This window comes from Pan paniscus, chromosome 4 (assembly GCF_029289425.2).
Source record: "Pan paniscus chromosome 4, NHGRI_mPanPan1-v2.0_pri, whole genome shotgun sequence".
Classification (NCBI taxonomy): Eukaryota; Metazoa; Chordata; class Mammalia; order Primates; family Hominidae; genus Pan; species Pan paniscus.
Window position 1 is genome coordinate 83,645,161 of NC_073253.2, and position 12,456 is coordinate 83,657,616.

At 34.0% G+C, this 12,456-nt stretch overlaps 1 pseudogene; it reads left to right on the top strand.

The window, feature by feature from the left end:
* Positions 1-1,906: 1,906 nt before the first annotated feature.
* On the top strand, positions 1,907-4,024 carry LOC103784534 (G2/mitotic-specific cyclin-B3-like; annotated as a pseudogene).
* The last annotated feature ends 8,432 nt before the right edge of the window (positions 4,025-12,456 follow it).

Consider the following 12,456-nt stretch of genomic DNA (forward strand, 5'->3'; position numbering starts at 1 on the left):
CAGGAGAATCCATTGAACCCAGAAGATGGAAGTTGCAGTGAGCTGAGATCACACCACTGCACTCCAGCCAAGATGACAGAGGGCTGTCTCCATAAAATGAATTAAATAAATAAATAAATAAATAAATAAATACAAACTGGGCCAAAGTCCTTAAGAGGTAAACAACTAAAGGAAATATACAGATGGTAAATAAACATAGAAAAACCTTTCCACATCATATGTCTTCAGGGAAATGAAAATTAAGAGAACAGTGAGAAGCTACTACACAACTATTGGAATGGGCAGTAATGGGAACACTGACAACACCAAATGCTGAAGAGGGTGTAGAGTACCAGGAACTCTCACTCATCACTGGCTGGTGGCAGTGCATAATGGTACAGCCATTTTGGAAAACAATTAACAGTTTCTTATAAAACCAAGCATACCCTTACCAATCGTGCTCCCGTATATTTACCCAAAAAAGTCGAATACTCATGTCCACACAAAAACCTGTGTATAGATACTTTTAGCAGCTTTATTCATAATTGTGAAAACTTGGAAACAACCAAGATGGCCTTTAGTAGGTGAATGGATAAGTAAACTATGGCACATCTAATCAAAGGAATATTATTCAGGGCTTAAAAAAAAGCTATCAAGACATAAAAAAGACATGGAATAAGCTTAAGTACATACTTCTAAGAGAAAAAAGGTAACCCAAAAACGCTACATACTGTATAATTCCAACTATACAATATTTTGGAAAAGACGAAAGTAAAACACTATAAAAAGATCAGTGTTTGCTATGGTTTGGGAGGGCATTAGGAGGGATGGACAGCCAGAGAATGGCAGACTTTTAGAGATGTGAAAATACTTTTTATGATATTATACATGAATATATATTGTTATACATTTGTCCAAACCTATAGATTGTGTGATACCTAGAGTGGACTTTAAAATAAGGTATGGGTTTTGAGTGGTCATGATTTGACAATGTACATCCATCATTGTACAATGTAACACGTGTACCTCTCTGGTGGGAGATGTTGATTATGGTGGGACCTTGTGATCCTATGAGTTAATATAATCGAGATATTATACACACACACACACACACACACATGCACACACACACATGTATCTATTCCATTAGTTCTGTCCCTCTAGAGAACCCTGACTAATACACCTACCTCTTTTAAAACTCTGTAGGGTCATAGTTTTACTTGTAAATCTCTGGCTGGTGAAGATGCAAATAACCTGTCCACAGAAACAGAAACCCTCTAAGGTTTATTCTCTTGTAAAGCATGAAGACATATCCACTTTTGTATTGAACCTAACAATATTAGCCTAACGCTTTCTGTAAAATGTCTCTCTGTCTGTATTTATATACTTGTTTGTTTTTGAGATATATTTATACAATTTCTCCAGAACTTCTTAAATTGATCATAACATCTTATTTTGCCCTCATTAACAGAGTTAAATAAAATATTTGGTGCATTCTTATTTTATATTTGTATAATAATTATATTAACCTTTTGAAAATTATAAGCTGATAAAAGAGGAGTCTTTATAATACAATGATTAATATTCTTTCAGGTATATACCTAGTAATAAGATCACTGGGCCAAATGATATCTCTGCCTTTAGGACTTTGAGAAATTGCCACACTCTCCCACAATGGTTGAACTAATTTAAACTCCTACCAACAGTTTATAAGCATTCCTTTTTCTCCACAACCTCACCAGCATCTGTTATTCTTTGGCTTTTTAAAAATAGCCGTTTTGACTGGCGTGAGATGATATCTTATTGTGGTTTTGATTTGTATTTCTTTAATGATCAGTGATGTTGAGCTTTTCTTCACATGCTTGTTGGCCACACATATGTCTTCTTTGAAAAGCATCTGTTCATGTCCTTTGCCCACTTTTTAATGAGGTTGTTTAAAACAATTCTAATTTTTAACTTGTGATTGTAATACTGCATACTAAACAAGAGCCATCAGCCTTGTAGGAGAAGCCTACCCTCAATGAGGAATTCCTTTTCAATGTGATAATAGCTTTGAATAAGAAACGCACCACTGAGGCCGGGGGCGGTGGCTCATGCCTGTAATCCCAGCACTTTGGGAGGCTGAGGCAGGTGGATCACCTGAGGTCAGGAGTTTGAGACCAGCCTGGCCAAAATGGTGAAACTCCATCTCTACTAAAAATACAAAAATTAGCTGGGCGTGGTGGCGGGCGCCTGTAATCCCAGCTGCTTGGGAGGCTGAGGCGGGAGAATTGCTTGAACCTAAGAATTGCTTGAACCTTGGCTGCAGTGAGCCGAGATCGTGCCACTGCACTTCAGCCTGTACTACAAAAGCAAGGCTTCATCTAAAAAAAAGAAAAGAAGAAAAGAAAAAGAAATGCACCACTAAGAAGGAGTTGTCCTTCAAAGAGCCTTTGGCCTACAGAAGAGTCCTACCTGCAAGGCCCAGCACTTTGGGAGGCCGAGGCGGGCGGATCACGAGGTCAGGAGATTGAGATCATCCTGGCTAACACGGTGAAACCCCGTATCTATTAAAAATACAAAAAATTAGCCAGGCGTGGTGGCGGGCGCCTGTAGTCCCAGCTACTCAGGAGGCTGAGGCAGGAGAATGGTGTGAACCCGGGGGGCAGAGCCCACAGTTAGCCGAGATAGCGCCACTGCACTCCAGCCTGGGCAACAGAGTGAGACTCCATCTCAAAAAAAAAAAAAAAAAAAAAAAAAAAGAAGATTCCTACCTGCAACGAAGACACCTTTCTCAAAACATTCTTGATCCCCCAAGTTGGGATCAACCATATGTGTCTAGCACTGCCCCTGAATCAAGAACAGGCAAGTACAGCACTGCCACTATGTCCAGCATGGGAAAGTCCAGTACCACCACCACGTTCAGTGCATGCGAATGTGCTTCCAATAAACCTTACTCACTAAAGGTCAAGAGAATATTGAAGGAGATGACTCCACTGGAAGATATTGACAAGGACCGTAGTGATCCATTTTTCAACTCAATATATACCAAGGAAATCTCCAGTTACATGAATCTGAGAGAGGAAAAGTTTATACTTACAAAAACACATAAACAGGCAGACTGACATCAACAGTGTCATGAGGGTCATTCTTGTGGACTGGTTGGGGAAGATGCAGATTTCTTTTGAGATGACCCAGGAGACCTTGTCCTTGGTACTGAAGCCAGTGTATCACTACTTCATGGAGGTAGTGTGCAAGAAGGATGGGTTACAACTCCTTGGTCCCACTGCCTTTTTGATGGCAGCAAAATTTGAAGAACCCTGCCCATCTTGTGTGGATGACCTCCTGTACCTCTGTGATGGTATTTATCAGTGACATGAGATGCTTGCCATGGAAATCAACATCCTGCAAATCCTCAAATTTGACATCAACTTTCCCATTGCCTACCATTTTTTGCTCAGATATGCTAGGTGTATCCATGCCAACATGAAGACATTGACCTTATCCTGCTTTATATGTGAGATGACTATGCAGGAATATACTACATCTGGAGAGAGCTTCCAAGCTAGCTGCTGGCTCCTTCCTCCAGGCCCACTACATGAAGAAGCTCAGACACTGAGCTCCCACCCTTATATATTACAGTAGCTCCAAGACCTCTGAGCTTCACCACTTGGTCAGGCACCTAAACAGCCTACTGACTTTTCATTCCTATGATAGGTTCAAGACTGTGTATTCCAAGTATTCTCACCAGGTCTTCTTTGAGGTCGCCAAAATCCCCCCTTGGGCATGTTGAAACTGGAGGAGATTTTGAACTGCTGATTATGAGGCTGAGGGCCTGGCACTCTAGCAACAGCCACAGGGCTAGGCAGGCTTATTAATAGACTGTGTTTATTCTGTGCTTGAATTTGTCTTTTGATCACTTTTCTTCATTTTTTTGTCTTTGTTTTTCTTTTCCCAAACTCACAATGTTGTGAATATTTAAGATTTTATGAAAGAAAAAAATTATTGTCATATCTGAATAGATTTTTTAAAAAATTAATGATTGTTGTTTAAAAAAACAAGTTGATATTACTGGGCAGTATAAACTAGTTTAACTATTTTATTCACTTTTATTTGTAAAATTACCATATTCTGTATCAAAAATATTTTCATCTCAAATTTAAGTTACATATTCACTTAAAAATATGCAGTTTAGAACAAATTCACATGATTGTTTATTTATTACATGTATACCTATGTAATTAACCTGCACGTTGTGCACATGTACCCTAAAACTTAAAGTATAATAAAAAAATAAATTAAAATTAAAATTAAAAAAAGAAAAATAATGGACATTCAATATTATTTTGCCCAAATTAAGAATATCAAGATGATTTTGTGAGTTTTCCAGGATCATAGTTATTAAAATCTTAAGTAGTTTCATACTTAAATTGTTTGAATAATTTGATCTTATGAAATTAAAATCACAAAGAAGTTTAAAACATATAATATATGTTTAAATAATATATATTTAACATTTGATTTATATATATTATATATATAAAAATTTATTTGACTTATCCAAGATAAAGGTACTGCATACTTGAAAAGTAACAGGCTTTATTTGGAAATGTGAATTCTAGAATAGTCACCATTAAAGGATATTTACCAAGGCGTTGATAAATACGTAACAAATATATTCCTAATTCTAGGTGTTATTTAGCATGAGAATATTTGCTCTCTCTGCCCTGGGTTCCCTGCATCTAAACAGCCCCAGGTGCAGTGAACATGTTCAGTGACTGTTGTGGAAATAACGAAGTTTGTATTCATATCTAGTTGTCTCATAGAGATAATTAAGCATGAATTTTACATTTTCTTTTGGCACACCATATTTGGTTCATGCTTATAAAAGAAATGCCATCAGTAAATATACTTCTAAAAATAAGTCCACTTATTCCATAGGAAGATAAAATTATTTAAAGTGAAATAATGTTTCTTGTGTACAAGTTTATTGTTAACTACACACTTTCAACATACTTTTATTTTTTAAATAGTTTTAAACATACTTTAAAAATCTTTACAAAATGCATTTTATGACATAAAATGTATTTACTTTCTTTTTTAAATTGAAGAGTAAAGTCTTTTCTACAAAACAAGAATACAAGTGTCACTGAGTAACAAAGTAATGGAGAGTAATAAGTCAAATTTATTTCATATATTAAACTAAAAAAGATATATAAATACTGGCATTAACTTCAAAGATACTTATTGACATTTAAATATATTGTTATATAAATGATTCTGAATCTCTTCAGATATTAAAAAATTTTTCAAGAAATATAATGGTGACATAATTAATTTAATAATGATATGTAGAAATATGTGCAGAATATAATGGGGCACAAATTAAAGTTGGAACCATTTTATATTGAAGTTAGAATTTTTTTAAATAAACATTCGTGGTTAGTTATTTGGTGTCTTAAGATATTAATATATTCACTCAAACATATAAATTAGTTTTATTTTCATATATGATGCACATAGTTGCTTTGGTCCTTTTTGCAGAAAACACACGCTAAACAATGGATTAATAGGTGCAGACTGACACAGAAATATTTCAACGAACAGTACACAATAGAAAGTGTACTCATGCAGTGTTTAGGTAAACTAATCAATAAGGCAAGAAAATATTCCATCACTGTTTATCAAAACATTGAGTCAGAGACATAGAGAATTTAAGAAGAACAAATAGAGATGAATCATCAGTAATGAGAAACTGAAAGTTTGATAAAATGTATTTTTCTCCAGATAAAAATAAACAGAAAACAATATCAACAAAATTGGGCAAACAAAATGATAAAAATAAATTCATCACAGAGCTGCAGGCATTTGGAAATGAATTATTACAAGAGGCAATATATTTTAAGGAAATCATTAGACATTTGTCCATAGTGGTTAAAATCATGGATTCTGCTCATAGAGCCTAGTTTGAATTGACTCTATAACTTAGCAGCATAACCTTAGATAATTTACTAAATCTCTTGGTCCTATCTATGAAATATGGCATGTCATGATACCTTATAGGGCTGATGTGCAGATAAGATTCAGCCTTTCTCAGCATAATGGCTGGTAAATAATACTTTCTAAATAAACATTAGGCATTATTTTTAGTGTGATCAAGAGAGTAGATGATTTATCTATAAAACAGGAGCTAAGAATCAAAGGAGACAAATAGCTAAGCTATTTTTTAAAAGATCAAGTGTAGAGGGAGATGAGTGAGATAGAAAATGACTTAAAATAAACTGTAAATGCAAAAGCAAGGTTTAAATAGCTTTTAGCATACTGAAGAGTAGAATTGACACTAGGGATAATTGTATTTGTGATGTTTATCCAATACAGGGAAAAAAAAGGAGGGAGATAAAAATAATGAGAAATGTAAGCACTGTATCTAGTAATGGAGAAGGGAAAATTACGAATGCTTAATGTGTCCAGGTCATACCTCACAGTGTTTATCTGTGCAATTCCAGTATATTTTTCTCCCCTTTAGCTCTCTGATAATGGCAATTTTTCCCTTTTCAAATGAACATCAAGGTAGAAAGTGGTTCAGGAATCTGAAGGCTCAAGTTCCCAGTCTCCAGAGGAAGTTTTGCTGTCCTAGAGATGAAATGAGCTTCCATAAATACGACTGTGTGTGTGTGTGTGTGTGTGTGTGCATGTGTGTGTTGCTTTTTTTTGTTGTTCCAAACAGCTTTACCACCCATGATACCAAAGAATGAAGAATGCTTTGGGAGTACTGGATGTGTCTATTACCATTAATATGACTGTTTCTGCTTCCATTTTTTTCCCTCTACTCATTTCAAAGATCTATCCATAGTGGAGTTACTGAAACTCTTGGTATCTCAGTTTCCAACACTAGAAAAATGGGTTGCAAGTTATTGTGCCTACCTGAAAGTAAAATTATAAAATTTAAATTATTTTAATGCAAATAAAGCACATGTAGAAAATAATATCAGTCATTATTATCATTCTTTTATCTATGGTCAAATTTGTTTAAAAAAAATTATATAAAATGATGCTTTTAACTAGCACATGGAAAAATGATTGCCATATATATAATAAAATGATAGATTTAGTATAATGATGATATAAGTATATGTTTGTATGGAACAGATGAAACAAACCGGCTTTTAATTTCAATTTATTATACACAATGTGTTACTTGGGAATGATGACTTACTAAATAACAATTATTTTCACAAAGAAAATATGTCAATATTGATATCTATGTTTGTATTTTCATATCTAGAAATTATATGTGTGTGTGTATGCATAGATCTACATATCTTATAAGTGTAATAGGCTGCAATAGTGTGAGATGTAATGGATGTATATTATTTTTGTGTGTAAATTTACAAGAGAGTTTATTATTAAATAGGAAATAATATTGGTACATAGTTTATGCTAAGCAATAGGAGTGGATATAATAATAATGGCTACTGAATTCTTTTCCGTTGCCAAGTTTATCTTGGTGGTAATTTTTACACTTAGAAAACTAAACTGCTTTTAGTGGGGCATTGAGGCCTTCTTTAACGCACTGCAAAAGAAATACGTTAAATAGTACCCTAGAATCCTAGTGATTAACACCTAACTACAGTCAGTAAAAGTTCATTTGGAATTCTACTTCCCTCAATTATCTTAGCCTTCTCAAACCCCTATGTGCTAAATAGTGATAATTCTTGTTCATAATGATAACTCCAAGGAACTCTAAGATTCCAGTATATTTTCTGGTTCTTTGAAGAAATAATATGTTTAACAGAGTTTAGCACTGAACTAATTTTATTATGCTCCAAGACTGTTCAAATGGCTAATCCTCATATTCTCTAGGAAATATAGTAATTAACCAAGATTTCTCATACCCCTTATAGCATTCTATGTAATTGAATTTACTGTATGGAGAATTAATTTGAACTCTGCGGAAAGTAAGACTCAATGTTCTTTTATTTTTACAACACGCTTTGGGCAGTTTCACTTAACTTCTGTTCTGATTTTTTTTTTCACTTATAAAGTTATAATACTGATATGCAAGTTGCTGTGTTAAGGTGTCTGACACACAACAGGAATCTATAAATGAGTTTCATTACTATAGTTGTTACACCTGCCACTCTACAATACCAGTTCATTTTGTAACCCTTATTAGTAGAGAAAAGGAAAACAAGATTAGATTGTTTTTTCAGCTAGTCTGTATTCAAGTCCTGCTTTCACATTTATTAATTGTGTTCCTGGGTCTCAAGTTTTCTTTTCTTCATAACTAAAATAAGATTAGAGAAATGCTATGAACTATTAACATGGCATATTTATATATGCTAGAAGTTGGTAATTTATAACACTCAGTGTGCTTACTGATATAGCTTAAAACACTTAATACAAACTGGTCTTAAGTAACTGAACAATTTTTGAATGTGTATAATGAAAGCACATTATAAAGTTTAAGTTCTATATGCTATGTGAATATTAATAGCCTCAAAAGTAAACTCAGAAGTTTGTTGAACTAAAATGATGAAGTATGCATGTAAAGAAAGGATCCCCACTTCTTTTGTACAGACAATTTCATATCTATAATGAAAATCAGAAAGCATTATTTTTGTTGTGGGGGAAAAATAAAGTTTATTATCTGTTGAAATGCCATTTCTCCTCATTATATCTTAAACAATGTAATCACTTTATGAAAAGTTGCTTATATGCTCAACAATTAATATACTCACAGTTTTGAGGAAGATAGTCATAAACTGGTTTGCAATTACAATTGTTGGATTTTAAGGAAACAAAATGATTTTATTTTGTGAAGAGAGTCAAGAAAGCACAAAATGATACTTTGTTTAGTTGAATATTCAATATGCAAAATGTTTCTGTTTTGAATATTGTTGACTTGTGGAAAAATAATAAATTATCCAGATGCAGATGTTACCACAATTGGAGAATTCTCAATGAAAGATAGTGAAGATTAAGTCAAAGCATATGTTAAAAATAGTCAAATTGTTTTCTTCTTCTTCAAATATTCCTTCTTACTCTTTAAAGGCCTATAATTGTGAATAGAATACATATGGCTTTTTATAATTACTCTACTACAATTTAGTGAAGGGAAAGTAGAGTAAAAATGGGATAATATATGTATTTGTCTTCCAATAACAGGTAAAGGCATCAGTAAAATTCAATCATTCATCATTCTACTTATTTGCTGGAAAAATAGCTTTTGTCCTTTAACTACGCTTCAAGGTCAGTAAATGACATATTCCACCATTCTGTGTACAATCGTTTACCCCCCCTTAAAGCTAACAAGTCAGAAACCCAATTTCTACATGGGAAACAGGAAAAGAAAGAGAGGTTGACCTCTGCATTTAAAACAAATCTTTCATTATAAAAGGCACAATGGTCACAAAATGGAAGAATATTAAGTGGATTTGTCATTACATCAAATCTAGAACACAAAAGCAATTAGCAACAGAACGGTAAAATATTTTCCTTTCAATAATGGCTCACTATTGCAAATCAGATAACTATGTAATCAGTTTAATACTGTGGGTTGAAATACTTGGGTTTAGTATTGCTCATTAAAGATAAAAATCAAGTATCTGAAGCCATAGTATACTATTTTTAGATCAACTCTTACTGTTGTGGTATGTCATAGGTTAAAGATTAGGGAGGAAATCATGATAATTCTAAAAAGGCATGCTATTGAATTAAAGATAGCAATAAAAAACAATCAAGACTGACAAACAGTGAGTGGTCAATATCCATTAAGCAGTGAAACATTAAAAGGAAGTAGGTAACTGCCTGTCTTAATCAATTCAGGCTACTGTAACAAATTATCATAGACTGGGGGGTGGGGGCTTATAACAACAAACATTAATTTCTCACAGCTCTGGAGACTGGGAAGTCCAAGATCATAGTAGCAGCGGATCCATTGTCTGTGGAGGACCTGCTTCCTGGCTTGCAGAAGGCTATCTTCCTTTTTGTAACCTCACCTGGTGGAGATCTGAGATACAGAGAAGGCAAGCGCTTGTGTCTGTTGTTATGAGGCAAGTAATTCCATTTATGAGAGATGTACCCGATTCTTCCCAAAGGCTCTACCTCCCAATACCATCACTATGAGAATTAGGATTTCAACATATAAATTTTGGAGGTATACAAACATTCAGTTCACAACGTTGTCCTAATAAAGAACATAAGCTTTTCATTCATTTTACTTTCTTGGGGTTTTCTGTTTCTCTTTCTTCTCTTCCTTTTCTGATGTGAGAAATATCAGATGGAAATGAAATAGAAATCTAGATATTAACACTGACTGAACATCTGGAAGACTTGAGGAAAGTTGTGTGTTTGTTCTGCTTTGTGTTTATTAATGAATTGTTTTACCACTAGCAAAAATAACTCCAAAGCATTGGCTCCCCAAAATGGATGAATATGTAGAATAATCTAGGAAATAGTAAAAAAACAAAAACAAAAACAAAAACAGCATATGTGGAAGAATATATTGACGAAGATTTATTGGTAGAATTTGACTAGGAAGCCATCTGGACCAGGGATTTTTCTTTTAAGTTGGTAGGTTTTTTCATGACTGATTCAGTTTCAGAACTTGCTATTGCTCTATACAAGTTTTCACGTTCTTCCTGGTTCAATCTTGAGAGGTTGCATTTCCAAAAATTGATCCATTTCCTCTAGATTTTCTAAGTTGTGTGCATAGAGGTGTTCAGAATGCACTTACAAAGACCTGGTTCCAATTCTCTTAAAAGGATTCCAAAAAATCTAAGAGGAGAAGCTTCTCTCTAATTCATTCTAGGAAGCCATCACCAGCCTGACACTAAAATCTGGCATAAACACAATGGAAACAAAACACACACTATTGTATCAGGCCAATATCTCTGATGAACATACACACAAAAATCTGCAAAAAAAATTAGCAAACAGAATCCAGCAGCACATTAAAAATTTAATTCACCACAACCAAGTAGGCTTTATACCTAGGATATAAGGTTGGTTCAACATATGCAAATCAATAAATGTGAGTCCCCCGCATAAAGGTAATTAAAAACAAAAACCATATGATCATCTTAGCAGACACAGAAAGATCTTTTGTTGAAATCCAGTTATCTTTTTGTGATTAAAAACCCTCAACACACAAGGCATTGAAGGAACATATATCAAAATAATAAGACCTATCTATGACAAACACACAGCCAACATCATACTGAACAGGCAAAAGCTGGCACCATTCCCCTTAAGAAAGGGAACAATACAAGGATGCCCACTCTCACCACTCCTATTCAACATAGTACTGGAAGTCCTAGCCAGAGCAATCAGGCAAGAGGCAGAAAAAAAAGTATTCAGTTGAGAAAATAATTTGAATTTAAATAGGAAAAGATAGTAAATTTTCACTCTTCACTAAAGACATGATATTATATCTAGAAAACCCTAAAAACTCTGCCAAAGGCTACTAGAACTGATAAATGATTTTAATAAGGTTTCGGGTCACAAAATCAATATACAAAATCAGTAACATTTCTATACGCTGACAACATCTAGGCTCAGAGTCAAATTAAGAACACAATCTCATTTAAAATAGGCATAAAGAAAATGAAATTCCTAGGAATACAACTAACCAAGGACACAAAAGATCTCTGCAAGGAGAACTACAAAACACTTCTGAAAGAAATCAGAGATGACACAAATAAATGGAAAAACATCCCATGCTCATGGGTTGGAAGAATCAATATCATAAAAATGGCCATAATGCCCACAGCAATTTAGGTTCAATACCAGTTCCATCAAACCACCACCATCATTCTTCACAGAATTAGAAAAAAAGCTATTCCAAAATTCATGTAGAAACAAGAAAGAGCCTGAATAGGCAAAGCAATCCTAAACAAAATGAAATAAGCCAGAGGCAGCACGTTACTCAACTTCAAACTATATTATAAGGCTACAGTAACCCAAACAGGATGGTACTGGTACAAAAACAGACTAATGGATTCATAAAAAAATAGAGAACCAGAAATAAAGCCACACACCTACGACCATCTGATCTTCAACAAAACTGACAAAGACGAACAATGGGAAAAAGATTCTCTAGTCAATAAATAGTGCTGGAACAGCTGGCTAACCATATATATGGAAGAATGAAACTGGACCATTACTTTTCAGCATGTACACAAATTAACTGAAGATAGATTAAAGATTTAGTTGGAAGTTCTCAAACTATAAAATTCCTAGAAGAAAACTTAGTAAATACCCTACTTGACATTGGCCTTCCCAAAGAATAAATGTCTAAAGCCTCAAAAGCAATTCTAACAAAAATACAAATGGATAAGTTGGACCTAACTAAATTAAAGAACATCCGCACAGAAAAGGGAACTATCAACAACGTAAACAATCTACAAAAGGAAAAAAAAAATTGCAGACTATGTCTCTGACAAAGGTCTAATATTCAGAATCTATGAGAAACTTAAACAAAACAGCAAGCAAAAA